General features: G+C 44.6%; 1 protein-coding gene and 1 long non-coding RNA gene across 2 annotated transcripts in view; one reads left to right on the top strand and one right to left on the bottom strand.

Moving 5' to 3' along the window:
* HSD17B12 (hydroxysteroid 17-beta dehydrogenase 12) overlaps window positions 1–23,577 on the top strand; it is a 201,288-nt gene that overhangs the window by 14,321 nt on the left and 163,390 nt on the right. The window lies entirely within an intron of this gene.
* LOC123369607 lies at window positions 1,039–23,576 on the bottom strand. Its single transcript, XR_006579101.1, has 3 exons — window positions 22,750–23,576; window positions 3,265–3,330; window positions 1,039–1,408 (listed from the first exon to the last, which is right to left on the bottom strand). It is a non-coding gene; the product is annotated as an uncharacterized LOC123369607 (long non-coding RNA).

Raw genomic sequence — 23,577 nt, 5'->3', positions numbered from 1 at the left:
TGGCTGACCTGCACGGTGGGGATCCAGGGCTCCTGGCCGGCCCTGCAGGGTCAGAGGTGCGGGGCACCCACCTGGCCCCATGAGGTGGAGGTCCGGGGCTGCTGCCTGGCCCCGCAAGCTCCTGCTGTCTGGCCCTGCAAGCTCTGGGGCAGCTGCGTGGCAGGGGTCCAGGGTGGGCAGCTGGCCGGCCCTGCATGGTGGGAGTCCGGTGCTCCCGGCCAGCATTGAGGGTCAGGGGTCCAAGGCACCCGCCCAGCCCTCCACACTCCGGGGCAACCACACAGCGGGGTTCCAGGGCAGCAGGGATTTGGGGTCTGGGGCTGCTGCCTTTCCCCACAGGATCTGGGGCAGCTGTGCGGCGGGGGTCTGGGGTTCAGGGTCTTAGGCAGCCACCCAACCCAAGAGCTCCAGGGCAGCTGCCCAACCCCACATGGTGGGGATCCGGGGCTGCTGCTGGACTGAGCAAACTCTGGGTCAGCCGCATGGTGGGGGTCCAGGGCTGGGAGCTGGCTGACCCGTGTGGCAGGGGTTTAGGGCAGCCGCCCAGCACCGCAACCTCCGGGGCACCCACCTGGCCGTGCCAGCTCTGGGGAAGCCACATGGCGGGGCTCCAGGGTCCAGGGCAGAGTGGATCCGGGGCATCCCCCCAGCCCTGTAAGCTCTGAGGCACCCACCAGGCCCCGCAAACTCTGGGGCAGCCGCTTGTTGGGAGTTCAGGATCCATGGTGGGCAGTTGGCTGGTCCCACATGGCGGGGGTCCAGGGCAGCTGCATGGTGGGGATCTGGGGCTCCTGGCCGGCCTCACGGGGTCAGGGGTCCAGGGCAGCCACCCAGCCCAGCATACTCCAGGGCAGTCGCATGGCAGGGGTCCAGGATCCAGGGCAGCTGCCCAGCCCCGCAAGCTCCAGGGCACCCACCTGGCCCTGTGCGGCAGGGGTCCGCCTTAACACATAGCGAAGGGGTTCTACTCGCCATATTTCTTAGTCCCCAAGAAAAATGGAGAATAGAAACCCATTCTTGACCTTTGGCAATTAAATGTTTTTATTCACAAATCAAAATTCTGAATGGTTACGCTGACATCAATAATTCCTTCCCTACAGGAGGAAATGCAGTTCACATCTCTCGATGTGATAGACTCTTATTTTCATGTGGACAATCATCCATCCCACAGGAAGTTTGTTAGGTTTCTGGTAGGAAAAGAACACTACCAATTTAGAGTACTCCCATTCAGGCTAGCAACAACACCCAGGGTTTTCATGAAGGTCTTCTCAATGGCAGCCACCCAAATGAGATGTCATAGCTACACAGACTTTCCATATCTGGATGACAGGCTCTGTATAGGTCTCTCCAGTAAGGGAGGTCCAGTCCGTGACTTTGTTCTTGCTTCATCTTCTGGCAGTCTTGGAATCTGTGTGAACAAAGAAAAGTCCACTTTGACTCCCACGACAGAGTTTATAGGAGCAACCCTAAACTTGATCTCAGCAAGGGCCTACCTCCCTAGAGAAAGATTGCAGACTATGAACAATTTTATAAGAAAGTCACTTTCAGATCACAACCCCTGTCGGTTTGCCTTTCCCTATTAGGCCATATGGCATCATGTACTTCTATAATACTGTTCACCAGTCTTCATGTACACTGCCTACAGGTCTGGCTCTGATCCATCTTCTTACCAGACAGAGACCACATAAACATCAAAGTAACCATTCCCATTAGGGTTATCACTTCACTTGCCTGGTGGATTAACCTGGAACACATCACACTCGCACCTGGTGTCACCATTATCTCAGATGCATCCCTTATTGGATGGAAAACCACAATGCACAAGGCCACTAGGCATTCTCGGGAGACCAGGATGGATATCAACTAGAGCTGAGAGTAGTTCGTCTAGCTTGCAACACATTCCTGCCATGTCCAAATGTCAGACAACATGACAGCGGTCTTTTACATAAACAAACAAGATGGAGCAAAATTCCTCTCTCTCTGCTTAGAAGTAGTTAATTATCTGAACTGGTGCTTCAGCAACCACATATCTGTCTTGGCTACATACCTACCTAGTATACAGAATTGTTTAGTGGGCAATTTCAGCAGGTACTTCTCCACAGACAATGAGTGGGAGATACACAGTTCCTTCCCAACAAAATCTTTATACAGTGGGAAACACCTTCCTGGGATCTGTATGTATCCCAAACGAACAAGAAGTTCACCCTTTACTGCTGCAAGGCAGCTCTGGGCCATGGTTCCAGGGATGAAGCCATTCTGTTATCCTGGACAGACTCAGATCTGTGTTTCCTCCCATCCTTCTGCTACCACAAGTTCTATGGAAGAATCACTGAGACAAAGCTTGGGTCATTCTGACAGCACCCAACTGGCCCAGACAGTTCTGGTTTCTGGACCTTCTGTGAATGTCAACCTGTCATCACATCAGTATCCAACCCTCCCTGTATATGCTAACCCAGTAGAATGGCAAGATCAGACATTCCATCCCAGGCCCACTTCACCTCATGGCCTGGTGTTTGGATGGGCATCAGACCTTGAATGTTTGTGCTCGTAGACTGCTTAGTCTATTCTCAACCAAAGTAGGAAAGTCCCAATGTGCAAATGTTATCTGGCTAAATGGAGGTGTTTCTCTACCTGGGGATAATGTAATTAGTCATCTTCTGAAATTGCATGCATCTGACGAAGTGGGTATTCACCCACGAAAGCTCATGCTCCAATACGTCTGTTAGTCTATAAGGTGCCACAGGACTCTTTGCTGCTTTTACAGATCCAGACTAGCATGGCTACCCTTCTGATTCCAAAAATTGCAGGTAGCCTAATACAGCAGGGATATCTCCTGTCCTTGAAAATGTCAGGGTTTTCCATTAGCCTGCTGCAGGTCCATCTAGTAGCAATCAGTGCCTTCCATCTGCCAGTAGAGGGAAACGCCATTTTTACTCACCCAGCAACAATTAGATTCCTGAAGGGCCTAGTTAGGACCCTGCCACCGCTGGTGAAACCTGCACCACAATGGGACTTCAACCTCATACAGTAAGTACTTATCAAACCACCATTTGAACCACTGGCCACATATTCTATGTTTCAGCTTCCATGAAGGCACCTTTTTAGTTGCCATCACATCAGCTAGAAGGATGAGTGAATTGGGAACACTCCTGGCATACCTGCAATACACTGTTTTTCATAAAGAGAAGGTTTTATTTTGCCTGCACCTGCAATTCATCCCTAAAGTCATTTCAGAGTTTCACATCAATCAACCTATCTACTTACCAGTATTCTTCCAATGAAGAGAGGAAACTTCACTCTCTGGATGTCAGATGAACTCTGGGATTCTACCTGCAAAGGACAAAACTGATTAGAAAATCACCAACGCTATTTGTCACTATGGCGGAACAGTCACGAGGAAGGCATTATCTGCTCAGACACTCTCTAAGTGGATCTCTGGCTGCATCATCCTGGGTTACTAATTAGTGCATATTCCTCCCCTGGATGGGGTGAGAGACCATTCATTGGGGCACAAGCAACCTCAACAGCATTGGTTTGAAAGGTACCTATAGTGGATATCTGTAGGTCGGCTACCTGGAGCACAACCCATACATTCACGAAGCATTACACATTAGTTCAAGTGTCCTCTGCAGATGCAGCTGTTGGAACTGCAGTGTTACAAGCATCTGTACCAACTGCATCATCCCACTATACCAACTGCATCCTCCCAGCCCACATCTCTTTAAATACTGCTTATCTATCATCCACATGTGGAATACACATAGGCCTGATCTACACTGGGCGGGGATCGATCTAAGATACGCAACTTCAGCTACGAGAATAGCGTAGCTGAAGTCGACGTATCTTAGATCAACTTAAATTGACTTACTTTGCATCCTCGCGGCGTAGGATCGGCAGCCGCCACTCCCCCGTCGACTCCGCTTCCGCTGCTGGTGGAGTTCCAGAGTCAACGGGGAGCGCGTTCGGGGATCGATGTATCGCGTCTAGATGAAACGCGATTCATTGATCCCCGATAGATCGATCACTACCTGCTCATCCGGCGGGTAGCGTAGACATACTCATAGGGACCAGCTTTCAAAGAAGAAATGGAGGTTACTTACTTGTAACTGGAGGTTCTTCAAGATGTGTGGTCCTTATCTGTATTCCACTACCTGTCCTCCTTCCCCTCTGCTTTGGATCTTATTTGCTTTATGATAAGAAGAGGAACTGGAGAGGTGTCACTCTGCACTGCCCCTTATACTCTCAGTTTAGAGCACAAGGGGAGTAACTGTGCAGGCGCAGACTAACAAACACTACTTGTCAGAAATCTCCGAGCTTAGGTGCACGGTGCACATGCATAGCAACCTGATCATTGGCAGATGGAAAATTATTTTTTCTTCAGATGAAGGGTTTGGGAATCAGGCAGGCCTAGGTTTGATCAGGTGCTTAGAATTAAGTGTTGTGTGCTCTGTGAAAACTAGCTCCCTACAATTCCCAAAGGGAAAATGCTTCTCAGGGCAGCAGCATCCCATCCAGCAATTAAAGGGCTGTGATTGTGCCCTGTGCTGGACCTTTTTTTTGGTGTAATTAGTAAACAAAAACTGTAGGAGAAAAATTTTCAGGGTGAAAGATGATGTCACTAGACTATCCAGTCTACTGAACCTGCTTAAAGAAGGGTATAGAGCAGGGGTAGGCAACCTATGGCATGTGTGCCAAAGAGGCACGCAAGCTGATTTTCAGTGGCACTCACACTGCCCGGGTCCTGGCCACTGGTCCGGAGGGCTCTGCATTTTAATTTAATTCTTAATGAAGCTTCTTAAACATTTTTAAAACCTTGTTTACTTTATATACAACAATAGTTTATTATAGACTTATAGAGACTTTCTAAAAACATTAAAATGTATTACTAACACGCGAAACCTTAAATTAGAGTGAATAAATGAAGAATCGGCACACCACTTCTGAAAGGTTGCAGACCCCTGGTATAGAGGTATAATATAGAATCAAATTCTAACAGCAAAATGGAAGATGCAGATATGACTTCTAGCAAGGGGAATAATGAAGGATTATTTTATTGAACTAAGGCTGGGACTTTCAAAAGAACCTAAATGATTTAGATGCCTCAGATCCTATTCAGTTTCGGTGGGAGCAGGGTGCTTAACTATCTTAGACCCCATTGAAAATCTTCCTTTTAATGACTGTGACTGTCATCGAGTAGGTTCTGGGGAGGTGAGAAGCATTTAGGGAACTCTCTGAAAAAAGAAAGAAGTATTGTTGGGTTCTAACAACAGGGGCCTGTGAGTTGTAAGTCTTGGCTACTGTTCCTGACAGTGTCATATGCCACCTCTCTGTGCTTCAGTTTTCTCCTCTGCGAATTGAGAATGATATATACCTACTTCACATGCATTCCATGAGGCTTAATTAATTAATGTTTGTAAAGTGCTTGGAGATCCTAAGATTAAAAGTTTTGTAGACGTGCAATATTACTAAGTAGTAGAAGTGCTACCAAAAATACGTGGCCCTCAGGTAAGGGTCTGGAGGAAGGGTGATGTTTTTCAAATCTTTAAAAATAAGGGGAAATGAATAAGCCAAGATAACCTGACTTCTGTGCCTCTTAATTCTCTGGAAAAACATAAGAGGGGAACACAGAGCTATGGAGAAGAGGAAGCATTACATGATTGCTGCTTTGCATCTGTGAAACCCAAGTCATGCTATACTAACTTTCTCATCAACAACAGATGCATTGGATACAGGGAGGGCTGTAGACACAATTTCATGTTCAACATAGCACCACACAAAGATGCACTGAGAGAAAGATGATTCTAGATAATATGATACAGTGAATAAACAATGGGTTATAGATGGGGAACAAAGAGTTCTCATCAAAAAGCAGATGGGGCTGAGGGGAATGCATCATGTGAGATAACACAGTATGTTGGTATTGGGACCAGTGAAATGAATGCTGTCTTTTGTTCATTCCATAATGGACAAGTGTCCATATTACTAACTTACTATTTCAAAAGGCACTGACTGGCAGTGTCAACAGAGACTCCAAGGAATAAGCAAGTGGGACCATGTTGTCTTGCCTCTAGAGGTGGGCTTTCCTACTCAGAATCAACAGGGTGCATTAGGCTAGAAGAAGGTTAACCTTCTGCTTCCACTGCTCACACTGTGTATTCACTAGAGAATGTCACACTCTGGGACTCTTAGTTCAGCACCTATAATCACTAAAATTCACTTTTTAAAATGTACTTGTGACTTTGAACATTGCTGCTTCTACAAAAGTTGCTTTCCTGCACACCAATCCCTCAAGCCACTTCCTGTTCTACATGTTGAGGATGTGAAGCAATCCCCATTATAATTGCTTATGGAAAAGTCCTACAGAATTCAAAAGGGATTGATAACCTTTATGTACAGTTTATTAACCAATTTTAAGAAATCTATAGGATGATTTAAAAAAATGTCTATAGAAAGGATAACATCCTGTAAATGATCTTAGTCCCTCCCTGCTCCTCAACAGAGTACATAGACCCTGATTTAGTGTCCAAACTCACCCCTATTTTCTGGCATTTTGTTAAACTTTTAAAATCAACGAGCCTTGCACAAAACCCAGCCTAAGCTTCTTCCCCAATATTGACTGTTCCTGTGGTGTTCCTCTAGGAGCTCTATCCTATTTCTCTCTGGCCCAAAGAAACATTCCCACCCTTTTTCTGGTGGCTAGCATGACATAACAATAATTATCTCCCACCTTAATGCAGGGGTTTTGCACTTGGGCTTAAGGTAACTCAACAGAAGGGTCCTAGAGCCTAAAATTCTCTCTTAATGTCTATAGGTTTATAGTGTAATTTCTATAGCTTCCTATTGCGTAATTCCTGTTAAAGGAACTTTCTCATAAGGATCCACAGAAATCAGTGTGCCAGTTTGGCTCTGCATTCAGCAGGATGAACATGCCAACAATTTCTTGCTTTAGGTGAACCTTCTGTTCCTGCAGTTATACTGTGGTGTTCATTGTTCAGCAATTCAGGACTTAAATCTCTGAGGCAGAAAGGGAGGTTGCTGAAACCTTAGGTTTACAAATAATAATAATAATTAATAATACAGATGCCATGCAGACTGGTAACCTGAAAAACACGGGATGAGGCAACTTGAAGCTAGGACAGCTCAGTTGTATTTCCCCCACCACTCAGCAAACATAGTCAAAATATGTGTTGTAACAGGTTTAGCTAGAGATGGGAACCAGAGCATAACTTTTTGTTTTTTAATTGTAATAGTTCACGTGTGCTGCATTAACACTGTAGAAACCTCTGAAGGGAACTACTATAGAAGAGAGGGTAAAAGCTGCAGTTAGACAGGTTGTTAGTGTGAAAAACAAATTTGTAAAGGGATCAAATTTGCTTGGGCCACAAGTATGTCACTTAGATCATGTCTGCAGTAGGAGCACTTTTCCAGTATAGATATACCAGTATACTGTACCAGCAAAACACTCCTAGAGTATGCCTACACTACCTGCCGGATTGGTGGGCGGCAATTGATCCAGTGGGGATCAATTTATCGCGTCTAGTCTAGATGCGATAAATCGACCTCCAAGCGTTCTCCCGTCGACTCCTATACTCCAGCGCCGCGAGAGGCGCAGGCAGAGTCGATGGGGGAGCGGCAGCAGTTGACTCACTGCGATGATGACACCACGGTAAGTCGATCTAAGTACGTCAACTTCAGCTACGTTATTCATGTAGCTGAAGTTGCGTAACTTAGATCGATTCCCCCCCAGTGTAGATTAGGGCCTAGTGTGGAGGCAGCTCATATCAGAAAAGCTGCTTCAGCCCCAGGGGGTTTAACCCAACTGCAACTGCTGCTCCAGTGAGCTGGGGACCTTTGCTCTGGTGATGGGCTGCCAGTCAGCTGTTCTGGCAGCTACTGCTCTGGCAGCACCGGAGTTGGCCACCAGTCGGCTGTTCCAGCCACCACCACCCTCTCCCCTGCTCCCGGCGCTGCTCCAGTGGTTAACAGCTGCTCCAGCTCTGTCCCAGAAGAAGTCATGGAGGTCCTGGAAAGTCATGGAATCTGTGACCTCAGTGACAGAATCATATCCTTACCCATTGCTTATAAAGTGAGTGACTCTTAGCTTGAGAGCCCCAGTGGATATCAAGTGCTAGGCTGGCTCACAGTAAGAAGGGTGTTTCTCAGCTAACCACAGCCCAAGCCATCAGAAAGGAAGGAAGATATCATGGCTAAGGCACGGGAATGGGTTCTCACTGGGATAAATAAATTAATATTTGTGAGGCACTCAGCTGCTGCAGTGATCAGGGACACAGAAAAGCCTATTAATAAAAATTACTGGTACCTCTTGTAGCAGAGAGAGGGTCTTGAGCACTGGGCCTGGTGTAAGATCTGAGTCCGGAACTATAGGCAGTGAACCAAAGTCAAGCCATGTATTAAAGCAAATAAGCATCCAGTATATGAACTTGGCAAAATTGTTGCCAGTGAACTAGGCACTAGATAGATACGTAAATATCTAAGTAATATGATTTGTCTGAGATATCAGGAAGAAGTGGAGGTAACAAACAAATATCATGAAACAGGGAAGATAAACAATTTATGTACTATCGCAGTTGTTGGTCTCAGTCTATAAATGTTGGGGTACCACACCTTAACTCTTTGTGTGGTGTGGGGGACAGCAGAGACTCCCCCGGCCGACTGAGTCACTCCTTGCCACTGTGTACTCATGTATTAGTGTATCTGTAACCACGGAGCCAGGGCACTAGAACTATGCCAGGAAGGCAATAAACCTGTCTGAGTGGCCTTTGCCACTGAACTATGCCTGTGGTCTTTCTTTATGAGTCACGTCAAGCTCTGTTGAATTAGCAAACTGCATTATCTGTTGATAACATTGGAGCGCCAATGTGCTTGAGCGTGTTTCTGAAAATGATCAATTTGATTCCCTGATTTTGACATCTTGTGGGAAAATTTCAAGACTAAGGCACTGTCTACTGCCAAGTATGTCTGTGGAACAACAAAGGAAAAAGAACCTGACTGGTTCACAGCGTCTGAACATGTGTTGCTCCAATTCATAGAAAAGAAGAAGCAAGCTCACTTCACTTTACTTCAACAACCAACTAAGTCCAGAACGTTGAGTTCAAAGAGGCTAAGGCTGTGGTCCAGAAAGCCAATAGAAAATGTGCCCAGAAGATTCAGACCTGCTTTGAAACAGGAGACCTTCATCGTACCTATGATGGAATCAAAGAGGCACTTGGGCCAATTTGTAAAAACACCTGCAAACTTGAAAGTGGAAGATGGCACCATCCTGACTGACAGGCAAGAACAACTTGACCAATGGACTGAGCATTACAAAGAACGCTACTCAAAGGATGCCATTATCTGTGATACTGCCTTAGCTGCCATTCCCCAGCTTCCAGTGATGTAGGAGCTGGACCAAACACCAACTCTTGAAGATGTAGAGAATGTATCAAAGAGATTGTGCCTGGGAAAGCAGCAGGCAATGATCAGATACTTCCAGAGCTCCTAAAGGCAGGGGGGAGAAAGCTTGTGAGCGGTATCCACACACTTCTCTGCAGAAGAAAGCCACATACCCCAGGATCTGAATGATGCAAACATAATTACTTTATAAAAAAATAAAGAGGACAGAGCAGACTACAACAATTACCAAGGGATATCTCTATTCAGCGTGGTCAGCAAAGTGCTTGCAAGGGTCCTGCTGAAAAGACTCCAAGTCCTTGCTGAGAGAGTTTATCCTGAGAGCCAATTCAGAGCTGGATGCTTCATGACTGACATGTCCTTCACAATGTGATTGTTTCAAGAAAAAAAAGTCGTAAACAATAGGTACCTCTCTATGTAGCATTCCCTACAAAAGGCCTTCGATACGGTTAGCAGGAATGGCATATACAAGACCCTGTCGAAAACTGACTGTCCACAAAAAATGTTCTCTTCTATTTAAGAAGTTCCATGAGGGAATGAAGGCGACTATCCAGTATGAAAATGAAACATCGTCTGAGTTTAGCATTGATGCGGGCATAAAGCAAGGCTGCATCTTAGTGCCTACTGGTTTTTGCATCTTTTTCTCTATTCTTCTTAAGTGTGCTTTTGGAAATGATCAATCGAGCATACTAACTGAATCAAGGATGGATGGCAGCTTGTTCACTATCAGATGATTTCAGAGCAAAAGGCATGTCACCCAGCTCACTATTCAAGATCTGCTCTTTACAGATGACGCTGCATTCATCTCTAAGTCACCTGATGAATTGCAGATCATGCTGAATAAGTTCTCTGATGCATGTATTAAGTTTGGCATGGTAATCAGTATAAAAAAATAGTTGTGATGTCACAGGGCACCAACATCCCACCTAAAATCTACGTCAGTAATGAAACTCATTGGCCAGAATACAACAGGCCAGGCATAGGAGACATCTTCTCATCATGGCGTGATGCCAGAGGGGGAAGGAAAAGCACTGACAAAGAACCTCTATAAAACCTTGCTTTTATATGCAGTATAACAAACAAGTGATGTAATTGCAGATTATTGGACTTTAGCAAAAGCTAGATGAGGGAGTTTAGGGCTGAACCTTGCTCTCTTCAAGGTTTTTTACTTATCTTACTTACCATATATTTTCCCAAATACTGGACTAAGTTCTAACCAATTATTTACTGCAGCTGGTGCCCAGTTAGCCATGTTTTCTTTATTTCCCAAACCTTAAATAAAATTACACTGGTATTCCAAGGGGACACTACAAGTTTATCACAAACAATCCTTCTCTCTCTTAAGAGTACATTATTTTTGGTCACATCCTTTGGGCCTATTACTCATGCTAATATTCAAATTCAATTTAAAACCATAGTTCACTCAGGCCTAATGTAGACCTATAGTCCTATATTAGACTTACTAGTTGCAGCACTGCACTGCCCTGAGTCAGACTAAAGTCTAAAGCCAAGTGTCTCTGACTCAACATGTGAGGTTTACTGAAGGTCTTGTGCAGACAAGGATGTTCCCTGAGGGATAGGTGGGATATTCTGGTGTGGGTGTTGCTTGATGTGCAAATGCATTTAACAGTCAATTGCATCAGCCTAGCTGGTCTGAGGCTCCTTTAGAGTGTACAGCAATTTACAAGAAATGGGACAAAAACTGGTTTTGTAAAGCTGACAGGGTACCAGGAACATACAATCACCTTAAACAAGATACAGCCAAACAAAAATCACATGGTTTCTTATGGTTGTAAATCTTGCCCTTCCCTATGAGCACAACTTCCCTATGAGCATCACTCCCTGCATTACATCTAAATAAGATTGCTCAGGGAAGCATCTTTATCTCCTTGTATATCTGCATAGAGCTGTATAAACAATAAAAAAAATAGTGAAAAGCCAACATTTTAAAAAGTGCAATCCACAGACTTATGGGAGACTCACTGTATCTGTGCTCCCCTTTCAAGGATTGATTGAGTCCCACTCATGGAACAACAGTGGAAACCTAATAATAATATAGCTGAGGGGTTTGGGAATCTGTATGACAAAAAAAAGATGGTGGTAACAGCAGTTCCTACATGCAGTTAGGATTTCCAGGTGGCCAGCAAGTCCGGCTCCACACTCCCATTGGCCAGGAACTGTGGCCAATGGGAGGTGCGGGGTGTGTGTGCCTGTGGGCGAGAGCAGCGCGCAGACCCTCCTAGCCCCTCCCTGCCCTGCCTAGGAGCTGGACATGCTGGCCGCCTCCGCGTTGCAGTGCAGCACAGAACCAGGACAGGCAGGGAGTCTGCCTTAGCCCCGCTGTGCCGCTGACTGGGAGCTGCTCGAGGTAAGCCTGTGCCCCAACCCCCTGCCCCAGCCCTGAGCCCCCCCAACCCAGAGCCCCCTTCTGCACCCCAAACCCCTCATCCCCAGCCCACCCCGAGCCTGCACCCCAGATGGAGCCCTCACCTCCCCTGCACCCCAACCCCCTGCTCCAGCACAGAGCCCCCTCCCACACCCTGAACCCCTCATCCATGGCCGCACCCCAGAGCCCACACCCCCAGCCCAGAGCCTGTACCCCCTCCCGTACCCCAACGCCCTACCTCAGCCCGCAGCCCCCTCCCATACTCCAAATCCCTCGGCCTCACCCCTCAGCCTGGAGCCCCCTCCTGCACCCAAAACCGTTCATCCTCAGCCCCACCCCAGAGCCTGCACCCCCAGCCAGAACCCTCACCCCCTCCTGCACCCCAACCCCCTGCCCCAGCCCGGAGCTTCCTCCCATACCCTGAACCCCTCATTTCTGGCCCCACCCCAGAGCTCGCACCCCCAGTTAGAGCCCTCGCCCCATCCTGCACCCCTGCCCCATCCCAGTGAAAGTGAGTGAGGGGAGGAGAGAGCAAGCCACCAAAGGAGGGGGAATGTAGTGAGTGGGGGCGGGGCTTTGGGAAAGGGGCAGGGCCTAAGGGCAGGGACTATAGTGTTTGGTTTGTGCAATTAGAAAGTTGACAATCCTACATGCAGTAGGTGAGGGCTGACAACAGAGCGGGGAAAGGAAGGACAATTGTACTGGGGAACCGAGCACGGGGCCCCCTCCCTCTCCAAAAATCTGTAACCTTTATGTAAATAAAGTAAAATGAGAGGGCGGGGGCCCAATGAACATGATGTACCGGAGCTCCAAATTTCTCTAGATGGGCCTGAGCAGATAATACAACTGAAATTGGGCAGGTTCTGAGGATTTATAATCTGCAAACATTTTCATAGTGTGGAATGCATTTTAATAGACTCTCTCATTGCTGCTGCTCCTCCTAGTACTGATCCCATTCGGAACTGCATAACATTCTTGTGGTAACTGCTGCAGTTGCTTACATGGACACATAATGTTAAGTTGCCTGGTTCCCTTCCCCCCTTTCCATGTATGTGCTACCAAGTTGTCTGATTCATTTGTATTCTGGATGTTCCTTTCATGTTTGTGGCTCCAGTCGCTCAGCATAGCTCCTGTTTTATCCTCAACTTATATAGCAGTAGCATCTAATAGAACTAACTTAGTTGGCTTCTTTCCCCCTTTCCAGGTTCTTTTACTGCATCCAGGTTCCTTACTGCAAAGAAGAGCCTGGGTGCTTGTAAAAGCAGATAAAAACAAGGAGCAGGAGATCACACAATGTTATATACCAGCTTTCCACAAACCAGTTTGACAACCCCTGATATATGGATAATAAGAAAAGTCCTATACGGTGCAACCACAGTGAGCACATGTTCTTTCTAATGATTTATAATTCCACTGTATCCCTCTCAAAAGCAATGCAAGAATCTGACTCTTGTTATCTTGTAGATGGGAGAAAGCATTCTCTATACAATGTCATTGTGAAGTTTTGGGGATCACCCAGACCAGTAAGGGGTTCTGTCACTGCCAGCCTTGTACTTTTGGGACCTTAATGTTATGCTGCTATAGCTCAAAGCCCTGATACCAATAGCTAGCCTAGAAGCACAAAGGTCTCACCCTGGCTTCTACCAGCCTAGTTACTGCTCGCAGGGTAATATCAACAGCCCTGAGTCTCCCTAAATCCATCTACTCAAGTCTTAACTACCAGCCACTTGGACTTTTCCTCTCTGGTTCATCACTCCTGAAAGTGTGAAGACAGCCCCCCATTATCAGCTCACTTTGGGACACATACTTCATACAATTTGCACACCAGAGACCTGCTATGGGTAAAAATAAACAAAATGTGTATTCAATAGGAAAAAAATCACAGATTCAAAGCTGAAAGAGCAAGGAAAAGCAAACACATACAAGTAGCACAGAATATAAACATAAAGATGCAACTTCAGGCTTTACACTTCTATATTAGACAATTTCCCTTTTCTAATACAAGTTACCTAATGCCTCTGAACAGTTTCCCAATGTATCCTGCCTAGATGCTGGCCCTGTTTCTGCATTAAAAAACCTCAACCCTAAACCTACTTTTAAAAGGCTTTTTTCTCCTCCCCCACATTTTCGTGTTTCTCGTGGCATGATGACTCATGGTTCTTCAAATTAGAGGAAACTTCCACCTTTCTTAGCCTATGTCTACACTAGAGGCCTTACACCAGCACAGCTGTATCAATGCAGCTGCACCACTGTACAGTCTGTAATGTAGCCACTCAAAGCCAACAGGAGAGAGTGCTCCCATCAGTTCATCTACTCCAGCCCCCACGAGCGGCAATAGCTATGTCCACAGGAGAAGCTCTCCCGCCAACATAGCACTGTCCACACAGGTGCTTATATTGGTGTAACTTATGTCGCTCAGGGGGGTGATTTATTCACACTCCCCCCCACCCCCCGAGCAACATAAGCTTTGCCAGCGTAAGTTGCAGTGTAGACATAGCCTTAGTTTTCCAAGACTGGTGTTTTCTTTTCAGTTTCAATGTCTTTCCATCAACTTTAATGGTCCACAATTGTCTCTTCCTGGCTGGACTATGGATGGGTACTTAAAGTTGGATTCATGTAAACAACTAGCCTGAAAAGTGTCTCTCCCTGCCTGATTGCTTCACCACCCTGTTGTGAGGTGATGCTGTAGTTGCAAAACAGTTATGATTACAATTTTCTATGCATATATACATGCATACATTCATAACTATAACCTGTATACATAGCTCCTAATGACCATTAAGTTCAGAACATTACAAGTGTTCACAGAAGACTTTATATGACACATAGTTATAGCCAATAACATTGTATACAACCAGTTGATTCAATTGCTCATTCTTTGGGGTTCAGATGCTTTGTTCTTTCCTTGGGAGTCTGGGATCTGATTGTCACAATCATGGAGTAAAAACAATTTTATAGCTGTATTATTTTCTCTTAAAATTATAGTAGAGTTGTTTCTTCACCTCTCATACACATACCCACATATATGTTCGGTCTTACAGAAAATACATAACTGCTGTATATTTAAAGCATTCCTAGGAATTAATTATATAAATTCTGGAAGGGTTGAGTATTATTTGCTGCTGACTAAAGGTAAGGTAGAGAAACAGCATCAAAAGGAAAAAAAAGTCAGTCCTGCAAGTTGGCCCTTGCTATTGTAATTATGAATCCACTATGGCAGTCCTTATGCAGAAAATACCCTCACTGAGGAAAGTGAAAGGTTTGCCTGACTACCGGCTACAGGATTGGGCCCTACATTTCCATTTATCAATTGTACAAATCTAAAAAATGTAACCAAATTTCACTGAGTAATATACAGCTTTGGTTTGGTAGGGAGGAAGCTCTCTGAGAGCCTGATCCTGAGTGGTGCTTTGTCAGGATCAGATGTATAAACAGGAAAAAATAAATTGTTAGCTAAGTTATTCTACTCAACAGCTACTCCATTCTGTGTATTAATATAGAAAGTCAGCAAAATTATACTAGTGGCAACTCAAACTGCTCTAAGGACAAATTTATTCATTGTCATCAAAACCAAGAATCAATAGTAATGGATACATGGATAAATCCACATCACGCTGACTTGGCTAATTATCCACTTCTTCACAAAGATATTTTCCTACATCACAATCCTATGTCATGTGTACCAGTTAACACGCTGAGTTTGCTGCATCACCAGCATTAAATCTAATGTATATGCTTGTTCAAGGGCAAAGAAATCCAGATTACAATGTGTTGTTGAACTCAACAAAACTTAAATTCCACAGTAGATTTAATTGTTTGAAACATTTTGATTATGCGCACAGGCATCTATAATTTATTTAGATTTGTATTAATAATGTATGCTGTTTGAGTGACATGCTATTGTATGTTCTTTCATAACAGGAAACATAGCAAGCATGTATTTGTTATTAAAATAAAAATGTAGTATTTTAAAAATATGAAAACATGGTTTAGTCTTATTCACTTGGGCTTATTACACTTTGCAATTAATGTAATGATGTCAATGATCTTCCATGTATATCTCATCTAAAGCCACACAACCTGTCTCCTCATTCCCTCCACTTGTTTGTTGCACCAGTATGTTGTATCTTGTCTTAAGTAAGTTCTTTGGTCAGGAACTGTCTCTCAAACTCTGTATTTGCAGAGTGCCTAGCACAACAGGGCCCTGATTTGAATGGGGGTCTCAGAGCAATACAGTAATATTATTCAGTTTTTACTTATGGTAGCACCCAGTATGTGATAGGTACTTTCCACACATTCAAGGATAGTCCCTGCTCCAAGGAACTCACAACCTAAGGACAAACGAGACAAAGGTTAGGGAAAATGGAATGGAAACAACAGAAAATAAAATTCAATTTATATGCAAGTCAGTCTGATTCACTGTAAGCAGCACAGCACAAGTGGATATTTAAGAGGGACTTATGTGCAGAGAAAATAGAGGCTTTGCAGGTGAGCTCGGGGAGACTGTACCTGGCATAGGGGAGTACATGGACGATGGAATGGAGGAGATTGACAAACGGACAAGGCTGGGAGCATTAGCAGAGCAGAGGGAATGGGCGCAACATGAAGCTTGACAAGTTTGGGTAAGTAAGGAGAGACAGAGTTATGTAGAGCTTAGAATGTAGTGACCAGAATCTAAATTTTATTTGATAGTGGATGGGAAACCGGAGAAGAGTTTTAAAGAAGGGAGTGACATAATCAAATTGACAGGCAAGGAAGATGAATGTGTATGGACTGAATAGGAGTAATATATGGTGTCTGGGAAACCAAAGTGAAGGGTACTGCAGTAGTTAAAACAGGCAATAATGAGGGCCTGGATGAGAGATTTTGCTTTGGGAATAGAAATAAAAGAGTGGATCTTGGTGATCTTGAGAAAGAGGAAGTGGCAAGATTTGGATATGCCCTGCATGTTTGGGCCAATGGAGAGGGAGAAGTAAAAAATAATACCAGTTTAATATATTAATATTAATACAAGCCATAAATAATAATAGTAGTAAATTTATCTCAAAAAGCCTTGCTTCTAGAGGACTTGCTCCTGCTCCTATTGAAGTCAATGGCAAATCTGTCTTTACTTCAGTGAGTGGTTTGCCTGAACAAGGATCACAGGATTTGGCCCAATATTAGGGCTAGTCAGAATTTTTGAATGAAATATTTTCTTGCAGGAAAATGGGATTATGTTGAAATCAAAGTTTTCCAGGGGAAAAGATAGATTTTGGCAGAATTTTCTATCCGGAAACGAGAATGTTACATTTTGGTTTGAGCTAAACAAACATTTTATTTTGAATCAATTTTAATCTCTCCATCCCCTTGAGCCACTGTTGTACTTTATAGGAGAAGTAGTTCTGTATCCCTCCTCCCTCAACTGTCTCCTCCTGGCTCTGTTCCCCAGCCAGACTCCATCTCCCATGAAGCACCATGGTGTCTCCCTGTGGCCGAGCCACTTTGATGCCTCATGGGAGTTGTAGTTTCCTAGCACTCTGTGTACCAGTGTGAAAGGGGAGAAGTCAGAGCTGTAGGATCCATTGTCACATGGATCCTCATTTTCTTCCCATTGAGGAGGCTGTGCATTAGAGTATGGGGTAATACAGCCTTAAGTTTGCAATAACGGCTGCACTGAAGCCACACAACTTATCTGTGACCTAGAGAGAAGATGCATTCCCTCCCTGTATTCTTCCATCTCCACTGAGATGCTCATTGCACAGCCAGTATTCAAGTTGTATTATATAGGATAAATTGTTTGAGTACACTGCCACAGTTGTATTTACATTAACTAGTACAAAAGTTATGACAGTCATACTTTCTCATGTTTCAGGTATAAATTGATCACGTGGTAGGACTGGGAAAGCATTCCATCCCACCCCCTTGCTATAGTATTGCACAAGTAGTGCATTAACTTTTCTGTGTATAATCAGCCTGCTACACATCTTACACAATTTCCCCTATGTTCTGGTTTTCCTGATGACAAATTTATACCTCTTGCCTGTGGGCTGGCTGGACTTGTATGCAGCTTTAATGTTTCTACAGCGTTGTGTGTACTGTTTGTAATTTCACATCAGCGGATGTCATTAGACTTGTTCTTGGTAAAGGCAAGAAAGTTACTCGGATGGTAGAGCAGGTGTCCATCTTACTTAAAGCACAGGTTTGGATTATAAAATAATCTAAGAGATTGCTTTTAGTTTTATCTATGAAAAATAAACCCAACTCATAAAATCTTTCCATCATATAGTGATTCACTCTTTAAAAGACGAAAACAGGTGAGATGAGTTTTGGGTGAACGTGTGGATCAATTCCTATTGGAACCAGTTTACTCATCCCTAGATGTTACCTATTGAGAGCATAAAAATGCAGACAGGAACTAGGAAAGATGTTGAGATAATCCAGAACTAGAACTAAAATAAAACTAGCAGAGAAACCAGTACAAAATCCACACTAAACAAAACGCTGTCAAACTGGCCCTATGGCCCAGCTTCGTCTGCGCTGCCACACTGAAGATCAGGTTTTGATTTCTAATCCCAATTTCTCACTCTCAGCTCTAGAAGTGCCGTGGAGGCTGTACTGGCCCTGGTTGGCAGAATGATTTATGTTACATGCGAGTGGATTATGGTAAAGTTATATCCTTTTCTGCTATTGTGTTAGCAACATAGGACCACAGGGGCTTGCACCTGACTGGGATCTGTGAATTTGAGGCCACAGAATTAGCTGTAGAATCTACGCCCACACAGAATGGTGCTCCAGAATCTAAACTTTTCTAGCCCTTGTGGTTGTAAAGATGGTCATGAAAATATGAACGGACTATAAATCAGTGATCCTTCCTGGATCTTCAGCCAGCCAAAACAATAGCTAAGAGAGGTGCAATCTGCCGCATTCATCTCAATGGGTTGATATACTGGAACATGACAATTTAAATATCAACACTGTTGACTATTTATCTGCTGACAGTTTTAGTAGAAACATCCAGCTCATTTTTTACTCAAAATTCCAAACTGCTTCCTATGCCTCCCCAGGTGCCAAACCCCACAACTTTCCTCTTCCAACATACTAAGGCCATGTCTATATTACTATATTATGCCAATTTAACTTACATCAGCATACAATCATTAGAGTTATTAAATTGCTTGTGTGTGTGCACACGGCTCCTTGTGTCGGCGGTGCGCGTTCTCGCCAGGAGCAATTGTATCAATTGTATTGTCAGTGTAGGGCTTTGTGGGATAGCTACTGAAAGCCAGTAGCAGTTGATGAAATAAATGCAGTGTCTACACTGATTACATTGACCTAATTACATCGACCAAGACTCTACACTGCTCTGGGAGGGGGTGTTACTAAATCAGCATTTATATTGGCAGGAGCCAAATTTAAGTGAAGACACTTCCACAGTGAGGTCAATGCAAGGCACCTTATGTTGACCAAACCCTGTAGTGTAGATCAGGCCTCAACCTCCAGCTTCATCTCTGACAACTTGCATTATGCTATTATGCAATGTAATGTCAATACAAAATCTATGATATATTGAAAACCGAAAGTGAGGGAACAGCATGATATAGACTGAATTTAATATCAAAATAAACAACCCTGGCCTACCATATTACTATATTGGGCTATTGTATTATTCAGTGACAGTCTCTATTTTCCAATTTAAATAAATCTGCTGTAAAATTAGAGTATTAAAGATGTTTTATTGAATGGAAATCTGGACTGGGACTCAAGGGACCTGGGTTCAATTCCTTGTTCAGTCACAGAGTTCTTATGTGATTATAGGCAAGTCACTTAATCCACTTTGTGCCTCAGTTCTCCATCTGTAAAATGGGGATTATACTTTACTACATCACAGGGTTGTTATGAAGAGACAATCCATTAATGATTGGGAGGCGTTCAGATATTATGGTGATGGGGTCATATAAGTAGCTAAATAGATAGAATTTGCAGCATGCCACAGAGATTTTCCAGTGACTCTACAAAGCCATGCTCAGGAGTGTAATGGTGAGGTTAAAAGGGGTATGATCCAAAAGATATGTGGAAGAGTCTTAAGCACAAAAGGTTTATGGTTGATGAATTCAACAGATGAAGGATACAGCATAAGAGGCATGGAAACATGGCCCAGGTTACTAGACATGCTAAGGTTATTACAAAATTGCACAAGAGCACTTCCAACAGTGAAATCAGAGCAATAATACTTGATACAATACAATGTTCCAGTGACGACTTAGAGGGGAAGCCAACTCAATCATTTCCATACTCAACCTCGGCCAATAAAGAACAATAAGGGTAAGAGTGAAGAAAACCAAAGTGGAAGAGGGCAAGTTGAAGCCTGGAGTTTTTGGAGGGGTGGGATGGGGAAGGGAGGGAAGAGGCTTGAGTGGGGCACACGTTGCTGAAATCAGGGAAATCAGGGCTTGTGTTGATTCTTTTTTCTGGCCTCATTGCTATACTAGAGAAAAGGGTGCCTCGCAGAGATCTGTCTCATCCTTGTGCAATCCTGCTGTGGGACACAGGGCCAACCTGTGTGTGGCAGACCTTTGCATGAGGTGAAGGGCCTCAACCTGTGGCCTGCTTTACTGTACATAGGGCCAGCTCTGATTGAAGCAGTGTAAACAAGCAAAAGTCAATAAATATCAAGCAGTATGACTAAAAGCAAAGCAAGAGAACTACCCCCACTACCCGAAAAACTAAGGCATCTTGACCAGGAAAACAAGGGTTGAAAGGCATGCCAGCCACTAGGCTGACAGGCCTTCCAAGCACCCTGTTACAGAACCATTCCTCCCAAAGATGCTCAAACTGCTTTACAAACTATGGCCTTCATTATGATTAGGTTTATTTTTAAAAAATGCTGAGGCGGGGGCTGGGGGGAAGCACCTATTCATAGCTTTAGGAACCCCTGCCATAAGAGAACTAAATCTCCCTGACCCAGCAACTCCCTAATAACAGACTCTTGTTATCGTGACCTACACAACTGGGGGAACTTCATCTGTTTTACGAAAAACTATGTTAAAAATGTTTGGAGCACACAACTCAGAATGGTGGGAAGATGGAACCTGATGCATCAGGGAGCATAACACATGAGAAATAACTCTGTGGTACAGAAACTACATTATGGTTTATTCAGTTTACAGGCATGTGCTTGAACCACTATTATTCTGGACCAGGGGTAGGCAACCTATGGCACGGGTGCCGAAGGTGGCACGCGAGCTGATTTTCAGTGGCACACACACTGCCCGGGTTCTGGCCAGTGGTCCGGGGGGCTCTGCATTTTAATTTAGTTTTAAATGAATCTTCTTAAACATTTTAAAAACATTATTTACTTTACATACAACAATAGTTTAGTTATATATTATAGACTTATAGAAAGAGACCTTCTAAAAATGTTAAAATGTATTACTGGCACGTGAAACCTTAAATTAGAGTGAATAAATGAAGACTCGGCACAACACTTCTGAAAGGTTGTCGACCCATGTTCTGGACAGTCATACACTAATAATAATAATATATTTTAACTCTTTGAACCTGTGATGAAATGGAAAAAGTGCCCATCAGCATGGCAGGGGTTAAGGAGCCATTGGGTCCTGGTAGCCCGACCCAATTACACCTGCAACCAATGCCAGGCCTAGATGGGAGAGAAAAGGAGAAAGTCTGGCCCAGTTCAGGCTGACAGGTGAACAGGCAGGCGTTAGCTATTGCCCTATCTGAAAGGTAGCCTGCCCGCCAAGACTTCATGTTCTGTCTCCCAGCAAAGGGAGACTCTAGAGGAGACCTAGGAGTCTCCGGTAACTGAGTGACTCCAGACCAGAGACAGTGTGGGCACAGGTGCCGACTTTCTTCTGTCCGGGTGGGTGCTCCACCTCTGCTCCGCCTTGAGGCCCTGCCCCCACTCTACCCTTTCCCCCAAGCCCCCCCCATCACCCTGCCTTTTCTCACCCCTGCCCCCACTTTGCCCCCTCCTGAGGCCCTGCCCCCACTTTGCCTATTCCCACCCTGCTCAACCCCGTCTCACCCGCCACCAAACAGCTGATTGGTGGGGCCCAAACTTATGACTGCACTGCCCAAAGGAGCCTGGACTGTGGCTGGGCACAGCCCAAGGTCCATGTGGCAAGCTATCCCAACAAATTAGACAATAGGGGCCATGCCCCAACAGAAGGGATGCTGGTAGGAAGTAGTCCAGGAAAGTGGATTTAGATTCCCTGCTTGGAGTGCCCCTCCAGAGGAGTGGGAGGGCCTGGGTCCTCCTACCCCCACTACCCGGAAAACTAAGGCATCTTGACCAGGAAAACAAGGGGTTGAAAGGCATGCCAGCCACTAGGCTGACAGGCCCTCCAAGCACCCTGTTACAGAACCATTCCTCCCAAAGACACTCAAACTGCTTTACAAACTATGGCCTTCATTATGATTAGGTTTATTTCAAAAAAATGCTGAGGCGGGGGCCGGGGGGGAGGAAGCACCTATTCATAGCTTTAGGAACCCCTGCCATAAATTATAAAAGCACATCTATAATCACCCACATAACTTAATTTACTTCACTGGGGCTATTTATGTTCTTAAAGGTAACAAGTAGAAGTGAAGCAAAATACTGTGCGTCCATGAACCTGGCAGGAAAAAAAAGGTAGGCAAAATGTAATTACTCATAATGGCAATTTGGCTGGGACAAGAAACAATCCCTCTCTGCTTGCAAAAAGTGCCAGTCTTTAATTACTACAGTACATGTGAACAGGACATTGGAATTGCATGTCATCGGATAGATGGTACAGTACCTGCATTAGCCTAGTTGCTGCTAACACTATCTATGATGGGACATTCGTGAAGCTTTGATTCTGTGGGAAGAGCCTCATCTACTGACTCACCAAAACTATTTACAGCAGGCTTCTTCACATCATTATTGACCAGGTCCAACCTGATTATTTCCAGTAGCGCAACAATATACTTACCTTTCACATGAAGAAGAGATCTTGCTGAAAATCTTTGCAGTAGGTCCAAGCTGAAATAAAGTTGTCTTATACTGTCATTTCTAGGTGCTCTTATTTTTTTCACAAGTGTCCTAGCAAGCTCCTAATATTATTCATTCATTTAGAGGATGAGGATTTGGTGGCTTTGCACATTTCCAATGGAGAAGCAAAATGTCCCCAATGTGGTTCTGCATCCTATTGAAAATAGAACATTTGTGTCCCTTATTTTAGCAAAGCCTTACATACTGTGACACAGCACAGATATCTGATTTCTAGTCTGTATGTGGTCTTGTGCCATGATATGAGTCAAACATTCTGCCCTGTACATTTTAGCAGCTTAAGCATCTGCCTTACTGCACAGCTGGACTCCTGTCTCCCTACTGTCAGCTTTCATCACAGTCCAAAAGCAGGAGTAGGAAGGCCCCTACTTGCAATGAGATCTGGTACCTAAACACTGGTACACTTATACATAGTTGTGCAGATGTATGACAATATTGGTGGTAAGCACATTGCTGCAAATCAGTAACTGCAAGCTGCACTTTACAGGTATTGGTGAGCTGCTGGGATCTCCTGCCTTCAGGGCTTGAAGGAGGTCCCCAGACAGTGCCCGTTTGTCCCCCTAGTTGGGCCCAGTCCGGGGATTCTTTCTCCCCATCGGGGGATTCCACGGCTTAGCTGACAGAGACCTTGCACCGTAGTTCAAACTACGCGCCCCGACGGCACCAACGGCCGCCAAACGGTCTGTGTGACTGACAAGTGCCTCTGCCAAAGGCAGTAGAAGCGTAAAGTCGACCACGCGGCGTGCAGGCG

The sequence above is a fragment of the Mauremys mutica genome, chromosome 4, assembly GCF_020497125.1.
Source record: "Mauremys mutica isolate MM-2020 ecotype Southern chromosome 4, ASM2049712v1, whole genome shotgun sequence".
In the NCBI taxonomy this organism is placed as follows: domain Eukaryota; kingdom Metazoa; phylum Chordata; order Testudines; family Geoemydidae; genus Mauremys; species Mauremys mutica.
Note: the sequence above shows the minus strand (reverse complement) of the source record. Positions and strands in the feature narration are given on the sequence as shown.